This window comes from Haplochromis burtoni, unplaced genomic scaffold (genome assembly GCF_018398535.1).
Source record: "Haplochromis burtoni strain Fernald_Lab_line unplaced genomic scaffold, NCSU_Asbu1 Contig_4, whole genome shotgun sequence".
In the NCBI taxonomy this organism is placed as follows: domain Eukaryota; kingdom Metazoa; phylum Chordata; class Actinopteri; order Cichliformes; family Cichlidae; genus Haplochromis; species Haplochromis burtoni.
Window position 1 is genome coordinate 1581937 of NW_024582365.1, and position 10678 is coordinate 1592614.

Below are 10678 nucleotides of genomic sequence, written 5' to 3' on the forward strand. Positions count from 1 at the left end.
CCCCCTGTCGGAAAAGGCTAAAACAGCACCACCTGGCAAATAGAAAATAAAAAGGTTTAGAAACATTACAAACACTATCTGTCGGTATTTGTTTAAGAAAATTGTGATATTGTGAAAATTGTGATTTCAAAAGCAGTGATAAAAGCAAATATTCTTTGCTTTTCATCCCATATTACACACAATTAGGTAGAAGTGGAGCATTATTCAAAATGAGCTATCAGCCAATACCTATCACAAGCTATCACAGTGGTATGAACATTAATTTCTAGATTTTCTAAATGTACATATATATTTTGTTAACTACCGTGTTATAAAAAGAGTTGGAGAGATGTTTGTTTTATCACTTGGCAACACATATGTCCATGGATGTCTCCACAAAGAAACCTATTTAATTATTTATTAATGTAGGGCACTGAAGGAGGAAAAGAAAAGGTTATATGAATTTCTCTGGTGTAAGTTCTGTGAGTCACAGTGATGGCAAAAGCATATATATATAATGTATAAGAGTATATATATGTATATATATATATATGTGTATATGTGTGTGTATATATATATGTGTATATGTGTATATATATATATGTGTATATGTGTATATATATATAAATATATATATATGTATATTTGTTTATATATATGTATATATATATATATATTTATTATGTATATATATATATTATATACATATATATATATATATATATATATATATATTATATATATATATAATATATACTATATAAATAATATATATATATATATATATATATATGTATAATATATATATATATTATATATATATATGATATATATATTATATATATATATCATAATATATTATACATAGTTTCATATGATATATATATATAAATGTATATATATATATATATATATATTATAAAATATATATATATATATATATATATATATATCTATTATATTATATAATATATATATTATTTATATATATATATAATATGTTTGTATATTTGTATATATTTTTGTATATGTTTATATATGTATGTGTGTATATATATATGTGTATATATATATATTTGTATATATATATATGTATATATTAGAGCATGTGTCCATGCACATAGTTAATAGGCAACAAAGACTAATTCACTGTGCATATTAACTGTACAAGAGAAACAAACTGCCAGGGCGTCAGCTTCAACAAGCGCTGTAGCTTAATGATATCAAAGAGTAATCGCTGCAGATAACATTCAAAAAGTCATCACATTGCCCCAGATACCAAATGCAGATGATCAAAGAAAACTTCTCTTTAGTGGGCCTGGAATCATTTAACAACACATGGCAATAATTGGTCTGTTTGTTCTGCCAGAATAGTTAAGCATGTTTTAGAAAACATCTGCAGTGATGGACAAAATATTATGGATACGGGTCATCCTCAAAAACATCTAAGATGATCTTGTTTTTTCCTATTTTCTATTATTTAAACAAATAGCAGAAATGACTCCATCCATACACTGACACATTCATTTATTCCTGGGGTCATAGAGACATCAGAAGTGCAGAAATATCTTCTGCCTGTGCCCATTTTGGGGTTTTCTGGGTGGCACTGTGGTTCTCATCCAGGTTGGAGATTCCCCAAATTACCTGACCAGAAAGGCATCCAGGAGGCATCCTGTCACTCATGTAGGGCACTATCTCTATCACCTTTAACTTTAGTTAATGTCAAATTTAGTCACCTTTATTAAAACGTTTAAATAAACCCTTGAATAATTCGGCTTGCGCAAGCTGAAATGTTGCAGCAAGTATTTCTGAATGTCACAGCAAAACTTTGCCTAAAGATGATTACAGACTTTATGAAAGGAAAATAAAGCCGTGACTCATTTTTCAGCAGAAATACATGTCCTGAAGGACCGCTGAGGGTCTCTGGACACAGCACACTGCCCATCAACAGTTTACAGGGTTCGAATAAAAGTTGCATAACCATTTTTACTGCTTGTTCATCCACCTCTCGGTGTTCTCTTTGTGTTATCAAGATATTATGCAAGCTAAACAAGCTTTATGGGCAATACTAGGTTTTATTGACCCATAAGCAGATTGCTATTACAATGCACAGTGACAGATGACAGCCAAACAGCTTTAGCTCAATTTACTTCTGTAATGGAGGATACTTTGGACCAAGGTCAAAACAGGATAGAGGCTACATTGAAGTCATCATTAAAAAGTGTATAGTTACAAAACTAAAGAACCCGAGACTTTTGTGGCTTACTTGGCAGTACCAGATTCAACTATTAGCAGATTGTTTGCCAAGCCACAGCCCAGCTCTATATTACTTTAATTTACCTCAACCAGTAAGAGAACTAGGGTCATATTCAAACAGGGCTTCATTTACAGCTCATAAAAATGTCATTTTTAACGAGATAAGGGATTGTTCCTGTTTTCATTTGTTACTTATGAAAATTCAGAACTTTACATGTTTATAAATTCATGATGTAATAGAAGAAAAGTCCTTTCAAACTTGTCACTCTCCTTTAGTCCATACAGTGCAAAATATTTGCCTCAAGTGCAGTCCTGAGACAACCGTGATTTCAGAAAGTGTTCATCTGCTGTAGATAGTATTTTAAGCCTGTGACGTCTTCTTTCTGTCCTCCACTTGTCCAGTTTCCTCAGATTTTTTAAGAATGCACTGCGCAACATGCAGAGATATGCCAGGTTTTCAGCTAATAGTCTTTGGATGTCGTCGTCCTTGTTTCTGAGTTTTTTGGTCTTCTGATATCTTTTTCTTTTATTATTAGGATTTATGTCCACTTCTTGATTTCTTTATTGGTCACAATTTGAATTTTAGTTTTGACTAGCCCTTGCCTTTGTCTTTGTTTAGTTACTTCCTGTTTTATTTTGGAGTCCTGATCAATGGTCATGACAGTTATGTAAAAGTTAAAAATTGACCTCACAGCCCGTTGTTTGTCAGTGGTGCAGCTGAAGTCAGCTGAAACGATATATATATATATATATATATATATATATATATTTTTGTTGCTATATATATATATATATATATATATATATATATATATATATATATATATATATATAATATATATTATATATTATATTATATAGTATATATATGTTTAAGCCTTGTCAGGATCTTGAGTCCTCACCTTGCCGTTCATGACATTAGAAATAACCTTGTTAGTATAAAACAGTGATTTCATGTCTGTCAAACTGGGTTATTTTTGTCATTTTTCATAGATTCAGCTGAAGAAATGGGAGCAAACTATTTATTTAGCAACAGGCTTCTAGTAACAAAAGTGCCTAAAGGTACAATTTAAAATCAGTTCTTTGCTACATTGTCTGTTACATGTTGCACTAGTTATTCCTGAATGATTCATAGGTTAGTATTGAGTGGCTTAACATACAAAAACAAAATGGCAAAAAAAAAACAACAGCTGCCAGATGCCAAAGAGCAAGGGATGCACCCTGGACAAATTACAAGTCTGTAGCAAAAAGAAACACAACAAAAATATCAGTCTAAAAGTGGTCAGGTACAAGGACTGCACTGAGAATGAGAGTAAAAAAAACAGCCAATGTTCCAAGTAAAATTTTTAATAATCAAAACCACCAAAAAAATAACAAGAAAGTCTGGCTCCGTGGAAGCAAAATATAAACGAAAAAGAGGGGTTGCTTAAGATCTTTCCCCAGTAGCAAATTAAGTGTTTGCTCATTCTTGACATTACCAGATGTTAAATGTGATACAGCTTTGCTGCAGGAAATAGAGGGCAGGGCAGGAATTTGTGGTAATGTTTCACTGTGGGCAAAAGTCTCTACAAAAATGACCCAGAAACACTAATGTGGAGCTGCTCAAGCCCTTCAGGCTGATCTCTGTCACGTCATTGTCAAAGTCAGTCGAGCTTATGTCATAATATTAAATGCAATAAATACATATCGTCCTCTGTCTTCCTCATATTACAATGAAAGATTCAGTTTTTGTGTTTTTTGTCAGTATGGGATGTTAAACAAGAGCTACACTGAGTGGAGTGTAATTTGATTGAAAAACCCTCACAAACATCCTTGAATACCAACTCAGGCTTTTACACTGATTATAATCAGACGGTTTTCATGGCTCTTCACTGGATCAGATAATAAGACGTCCAACCTAATTTCTGGGTCACACGATCTAAAAATACTAGACAAGATGCTTTGAGTGTGACATTTAATTCTAATAGAGTCGGAAAGACTCGTTTTTCACAATGGATTTAAAAAATACTGTCAATAGAGAATTGTACTTAGTAGTCAGTATAATCTTTTAATAACATACGTTTATATATGGTAGTGATAGGATGTGCGATCCTTAATAGTCTGCAAAAGCTTTGCGTGCATTCCAGAGTGCTCTGGCGTTCACACCCAGACCAGCAGGTTAAGGGAAGTCGGTTATGGGGTCACACTCTGACACACACACACACACACACACACATACATGTACACCTCCACATTCCAATGTAAGGAACAAACGCCCACTAAAGTATAAATAAAGACCAGGGCAGTCTCAGAGTTGCGAGTCTCTGAGCCTCACTCTTGTGCGAGCACTCTGGTGGCTGCCCTTGCTAGCAAGAAAACTGTGTGTTTCTCCTCTCTGATTCTCAGCTGAAGAAGTGTTTTAGAATACATCTCTTAATGTTGAAGTAGCACATAAGCAGCAGTCATGCAATCCATGTTTATTGGCTTTAGTTTCATTTATTTTTTTAGCAGAGAAACTGCTTGTTGCTTTAGCCATGATGAGAACAAGACTGACTCACAAAACAAATATTTTCAACTTCCCTCCTACACTGTCGGCAGGTTTACATGAGTGTCTTTCACTGAAATATCTACACATTGGATGTATTTGTGTACACATTAAATGTTGTGCATGAATTATAATAATACATTTATTCATATATCACCTTCAAAAACAGAGTTTGTTTGGCTATTTTGACGCACAAGCAAAAGCAGAAAATATCAACATAAAGCAAGATCACACTAAACAGCCAAGAAAGCCAATAATATATATACTGACCAGCCACTTTTCATTTGTTAAACCTGTAGTAAATGTCAAACCTAAATATCACCCATCTCAGTAAACGTAGGCATGCAGACATGTTCAAGACTAGCCTGCCAAAGAAATTGCTGATCTGCTGGGATTTGCCCTCACAACCAGAAACCATCGTTTACTGAGAATTATCCAGGGAGCAGCAGCTCTGTGGGTGATATTGCCTTGTTGATGTCAGAGGTCAGACATTGACGTTGTTTTGAGTTGATAGGAAGGCAACAATAAATTAAATAACTACTCATTACAATCAAGATTTGTAGAAGAGCATCTCTGAATGCACAACGCATTAAGCTTTGAAGCAGACAGGCTACAGCAGCAGAAGACCACGCCAGCTGCCATCCCTGTCAACTGAGAACTAGAAACTGAGGCTATAATTTACACAGGTTCACCAAAATTGCAGAATAGAAGATGTTGCCTGACAGACGATTTTCTGCCACAGTCTTTGGTGGCATCAGTATTTGGCGTTCAGGTTGGTTTAATGGTGTAGGGGAAATTTTCTTGGAACACTTTGCACCATATCAGCTGAGTTTGCCTAATTCTGTTTTGCTGACCATGTAAGCCAATTTATCGCCAGAGTTTATGCATCTTCTGATGAGTGCCTTCAGCAGGATTACAAAGCAGTCATAGTCTGGGTCGTTGTGATGTTTGGAGTGTGTTTTTACCTGCCTCTGAGTCCAGATTGAGCTGGGTTCTCCTCTCTTTGAGGCAGAGCCAGAATCCAGCTCTTGCCAAACACACCTGTGCTCCATCAAGATGCAATTAAGCGCCTCCACTTGTCACCAGATTGTCTGCTACCTTCCAGTGGTAAAGTGACTCCCTGATGTTGTTGTTATCTTGATTTTTTTCAGCACTAAGCTTATTTTCCTGTTTTCAGTATACTCCGCACAGGAATCAAAGTAACTCTGCTCTTCTGACACCCTAGTGAACCCCTGGTGCTTCTAATCCTTTTTTCTCAATGAAGTTCTTGTACAAAGTAAAGCGAGTCTGCATTTGAGTCCCGAATTTTGGTACAGCCAGCTCGGCCCCTGACAAAAGCTCAAAACTTCTGTTTTCCTGAACATCACAATGAGTTCATTGTACTGAAATGGCCTCAAGAGTCACAAGATCTCAATCCAATAGACCACCCACTGAATGTGGTGGAATGGGAGATTCATATCATGGATGTGCAGCCAACATATCTGCAGGAACAGTGTGATACTATCATTTCAACATGGAGCAACATCTCTGAGGAATGTTCCCATCACCCTGTCAAATGCATGCTGTGAAGAATTAAGGCAGTTCTGATGGTGAAATGAGGTCCCAGCTGATAAGGTGTAGTACTAACTTTATTACTGCATTAGGTAAACCTCCATCTAAGTGCTCATCAAGTTCAGGATCACAGGCTACACAAATGCAACAGTGCTGATCACTACACAGCTGTGTTGCCCTATTAAACCGTACACCTTCGACTCATCAAGCACAGCTTTGTAACCTTGGAGCAGCTAGCTATTCATTAAAATCACAGGAACCTTTGCTTTCATATTCTCTGATGTTCCAGCCTAAGAGACACTCTGTGATCCCTTTACATTACCCAGTGTTATATCATAGGCTTTTTCTTATTCCAGCACACTGTGCTCTGAATGTCTGTCAGGTTTTGAAGTCATGTTCAAAGCTAATGGATCCCAGAGCACCATAGAGGTGTTGCATCTCAAAAATATATTCACATCAGGTAGTTATAGTGTCAGTAAATCATGGCATTGGCTTGCTAAACAATCAGTAACAGTGGGCAGTGAAGCACTATGTTATTGCGTTGTGTACTGACTACCCCCATATCTCATGAATGCCAGAGTCCTTCTGTCAACATGACAATGACAATCCTTCCAAAGGTGTGGTAATTGTTGGATGGCCAAGAAACACACGATTTTAGTTTCTCATTCAGTGAGTCAATAACGGTTTGGTTTACAGCAGTATGTTTCTGATAAACAGTCCAATGTGTGTGCTTGTCTGTGTGTTAAACTATGCAAAAATAACAGAATTGGATTTGTTGACAACGCGAGGTGATAAAAAATGTTTAAAAAGACAATGTAAAGCAGGGCTGCCCAATCCCAGTCCTCAAGAGCTACTATCCTGCAGCTTTTAGATGCATCCCTACTCCAACACAGCTGAATCAAATGGTTTGATTACCTCTTCAGCATGCCATCATGTTTGGCAAAGGCCTGATAACAAGCCATTCATTTGATTCAGGTGTGTGGGAACAAGGATGCATCTAAAAGCTGCAGGACGGTAGCTCTCGAGGACCGGGATTGGGCACCCCTGATGTAAAGAAACCTTTCACTCTATCAAATGAATACATTACTTTCACACTGACAGCCTGTTGAAAAAAATATATCAGCCTTCCTCATCTTGAATAGCATGCACTTGAACCTGCTGCACAGCTGGTAGAAATGACAGTCATGCCATTATTAATGGGTTTGTCTACATTTCAGTGCTATATTATTAGCAAATTGCACATATACAAACCAATGTGTGACCCAATGACGGGTCATTTTAACACCCTCTGTTGCAGATTTATGAGTATGCTTGGGATCATTTTCCTGTTTAATGTCCTACTTCTAGGCAAGCTTTAGCTGCTGGAAAGATGACCTCAGATTTGAATACTTTGGTATACAGATCTGTTCATGGTCAACTCAGTGAATGCAAGGTGCTGAAGTAATGTGGCTGCAAAACAAGCCAAACTCCTCTCTCCTTGGTATGAAATGTTATTGCTTCGTCTGGTTTTCATCAAACATTCAAACATCTCCACTTTGGCCTTGTTTATCCAACAGACATTGTTCTAGAGGTCTTGTTGTTTATCCAGATGCAACTTTGCCATATTTATTTTAGACAGAAGAGGCTTTCTTCTGGCAAGTCCTTCCAAAAGGCATGTCCTTACTTTCTATGGAAGCATTAATGGTGTACTGAGCAGTAAAAACTTTCTTTCTAATTAAGGCAGAAAACAGTAATTCTGTCAGGATCAGAGGGAGCGTCTGGCTTCCACTGCCTTCCTGTGTCTACCTCTGACCGCCTTCTGGGCGGAGCCCTGTTTCCTCAACTGCCCTACTTACCTCTCATCCATTGGCGACAATCAGAAAGGCTGTATTTAAGACCAGCGCAGTCTTCTATTCTCCGCCAGTTTGTCAGCTAACTCGTGGTGGTTTTCATTGCTACTTGTTTTCGTGTTCATGCTTTGTACTTACCTTGATTTCCTTGTGCCTCCAGTTTCTACGTGATGTCACTGCTTTACTCCCCTGCAGCTCAATAACCTGGTCTCCTTGGCAAGATTCTCCACACCTCTCTGCAACCCACTCACTGGAATTAAAACTGCTTTTACCTGCTTGTCCCCCTGCCTGTCATCTCTTCTGTATTATGAGGAAAACAAGGTTGGAACAAGAGTCACTCACTCACCTCTCGAATGCTCACTCGGCTGCCCTCCTCAGAGCCTCACAACCTCCGCCTGCAAGCCTGCAGAATCAGTATTCCTCTCTCCTCCCTGCATTAACGCCTCACTCTCATAACCTGACCTAGCTCTCGCTGTTCCAGTGCCTCCCCGATAGAGACTCCCCACTATGTGCCCTCGTCTTGCCATTTCTAATCTGTGTTCACAACAAAGCTTGTTTAAATCTTATCGGTGTTCCACTTGGTGTCTGTATTTGGATCCACATCCATGTACCGGCCTCCAGTGACAAATTCATAATGTAAACCCATTACGATGGCATTTTCTGTGGTCATGAAGTTTACTTCATCTTCTTACAGTCTGATTTTTTACTGAAACCACAGACGTTACCTTTGATGTCGATTCAAAACAATACAGGGTTAAGGCACTTCCAGAAACAGATGCTGCATCCATCTTTTATTCATGTATCCTGAACATATTTTAGTTTGTCCTAAAGACAGACCGGAGGGACACATGTGGCCAGGCTCTGTCCAAAGGAAACATCCTCTCGACTGCAAGACCCAAGAAAGTCAATGTGCTCAACCCCTAAAAAATAATCCCCCTTTCAATTTCAGCTTTTGTGCAGCTTCATCAAATGAAACGTATGTTCATTAGTGAGCTATCCAAGTGTTGATAGGTGAATTTAGTTGGTACCTTCATTTACAAACACACCATCTGTCTCCCTGTGGCTTTAATTTGATTATATTACATAACTCACAACAAGAAAGCCAATTTATGTCTTTGCATAAATATCAAACTATCTCTTCAAAATGAAAATGAAATATTTAAAAAAAAAATTGAGAAGCTAGAAAGATGTTCGAAGACAACCTAATGTATTGCTGCTGTAATTATTCTCCTCATACATTTCCCTGCTCCTTTTTCCTTCCTCTTCTTCCTCCTCCTTTCAGCTAAGTGGTATTATCTGTTTGGCATGAGTTCAGCGATTTAAAAATACCAAAGGGTTTTTTTTGTTTGATTTTTATGGGAATCTCTGCAGAATTACAAGTAGTCTTGGTGTGCAGACACAAACACGACCGCATGTCTTTATTATCTGTCCTCAGATAAATACTGTCATGGTACGTCAGTCCTCGCCGGTCGATCTGCCCCTTTTATTATTTTTGTTATGTTCTCTCCCAGTCCCCTGCTTCCTTCTATGTGAGTATGTGTGTGTGAGTGTGTGTGGCCTGTGTGCTGGTTTACAGGCAACACCAGGCCTAAGGAGTTCCCTCGCTGAAGCCAGCCATATCTTCCAGCAATCAAGATTCACCAGCTGCAGCTGATGATCCTCGTCAGCAGTCTAACAGAGTGGCTGGACTTCAGTTGACGCTGGAGTGACATCGTCAGCACAGCCGCGGCTCTGAGGTGTCTTTATCCCTCGTCCAGGAGAAACGTTAATCTAATCGTCACATCTTGTTTTGTTAGGAACCTGGGAAAGAAAGTTTGGCGGGAGCAGAGCACACCTGCAAATATTGTGTGTGGGATTTCACCACATACCACTGACCAAGAGCACTGCACATGAGTCAGGAGTAACCACGAACAGAGTCACGACTTTGGAACAGTTTGCTTTTCATGTCTCACTGTTCTTTTCACTCTTTGTGGAAAAGAAAGTGTACAGACACTTTGTATATACTTGTATCGACTTCCGCTGACTAAACGAAATCACAGTTAAAAATAAGTACCCTCTGCCCTGTTGTCCTCAGCCTTGGAGTTACTGCAGGGGACACCATTTTCACCAAACTTGACCTTTGCAACGCGTACCATCTGGTCGCTTACCATCTGGTTGCGGAGGTTTTCCAGGCTCCGGTGAATGACATTTTGAGGGACTTCATGAATCACTTTGTTTTTGTTTACCTTGGCAACTTTCTGATGTTTCCGAAGACCCTGTCCAGTCATGAGAATCCTGTTTGCCTTGTTGCTACTAGAGAAACCTCTGTTTGTAAAAGGTGAGAAATACAAGTTCCACATTTGTTGGTTTCATTGTGGAACAGGAGCAGCTCCGGGCGGAGACGGCCGAGATTAAGGCTGTGGTGGAGTGGCCCGAACCCCAGATTGCAGATTGGGTAACCACAAACTGAGCCACGACTTTTTTGAACTGTTTATTTTTTACCCTTCACTTCTCACTGTAAATAAATTCACTGCCTCTAACCAGGAAGTCCTGTGCTTGG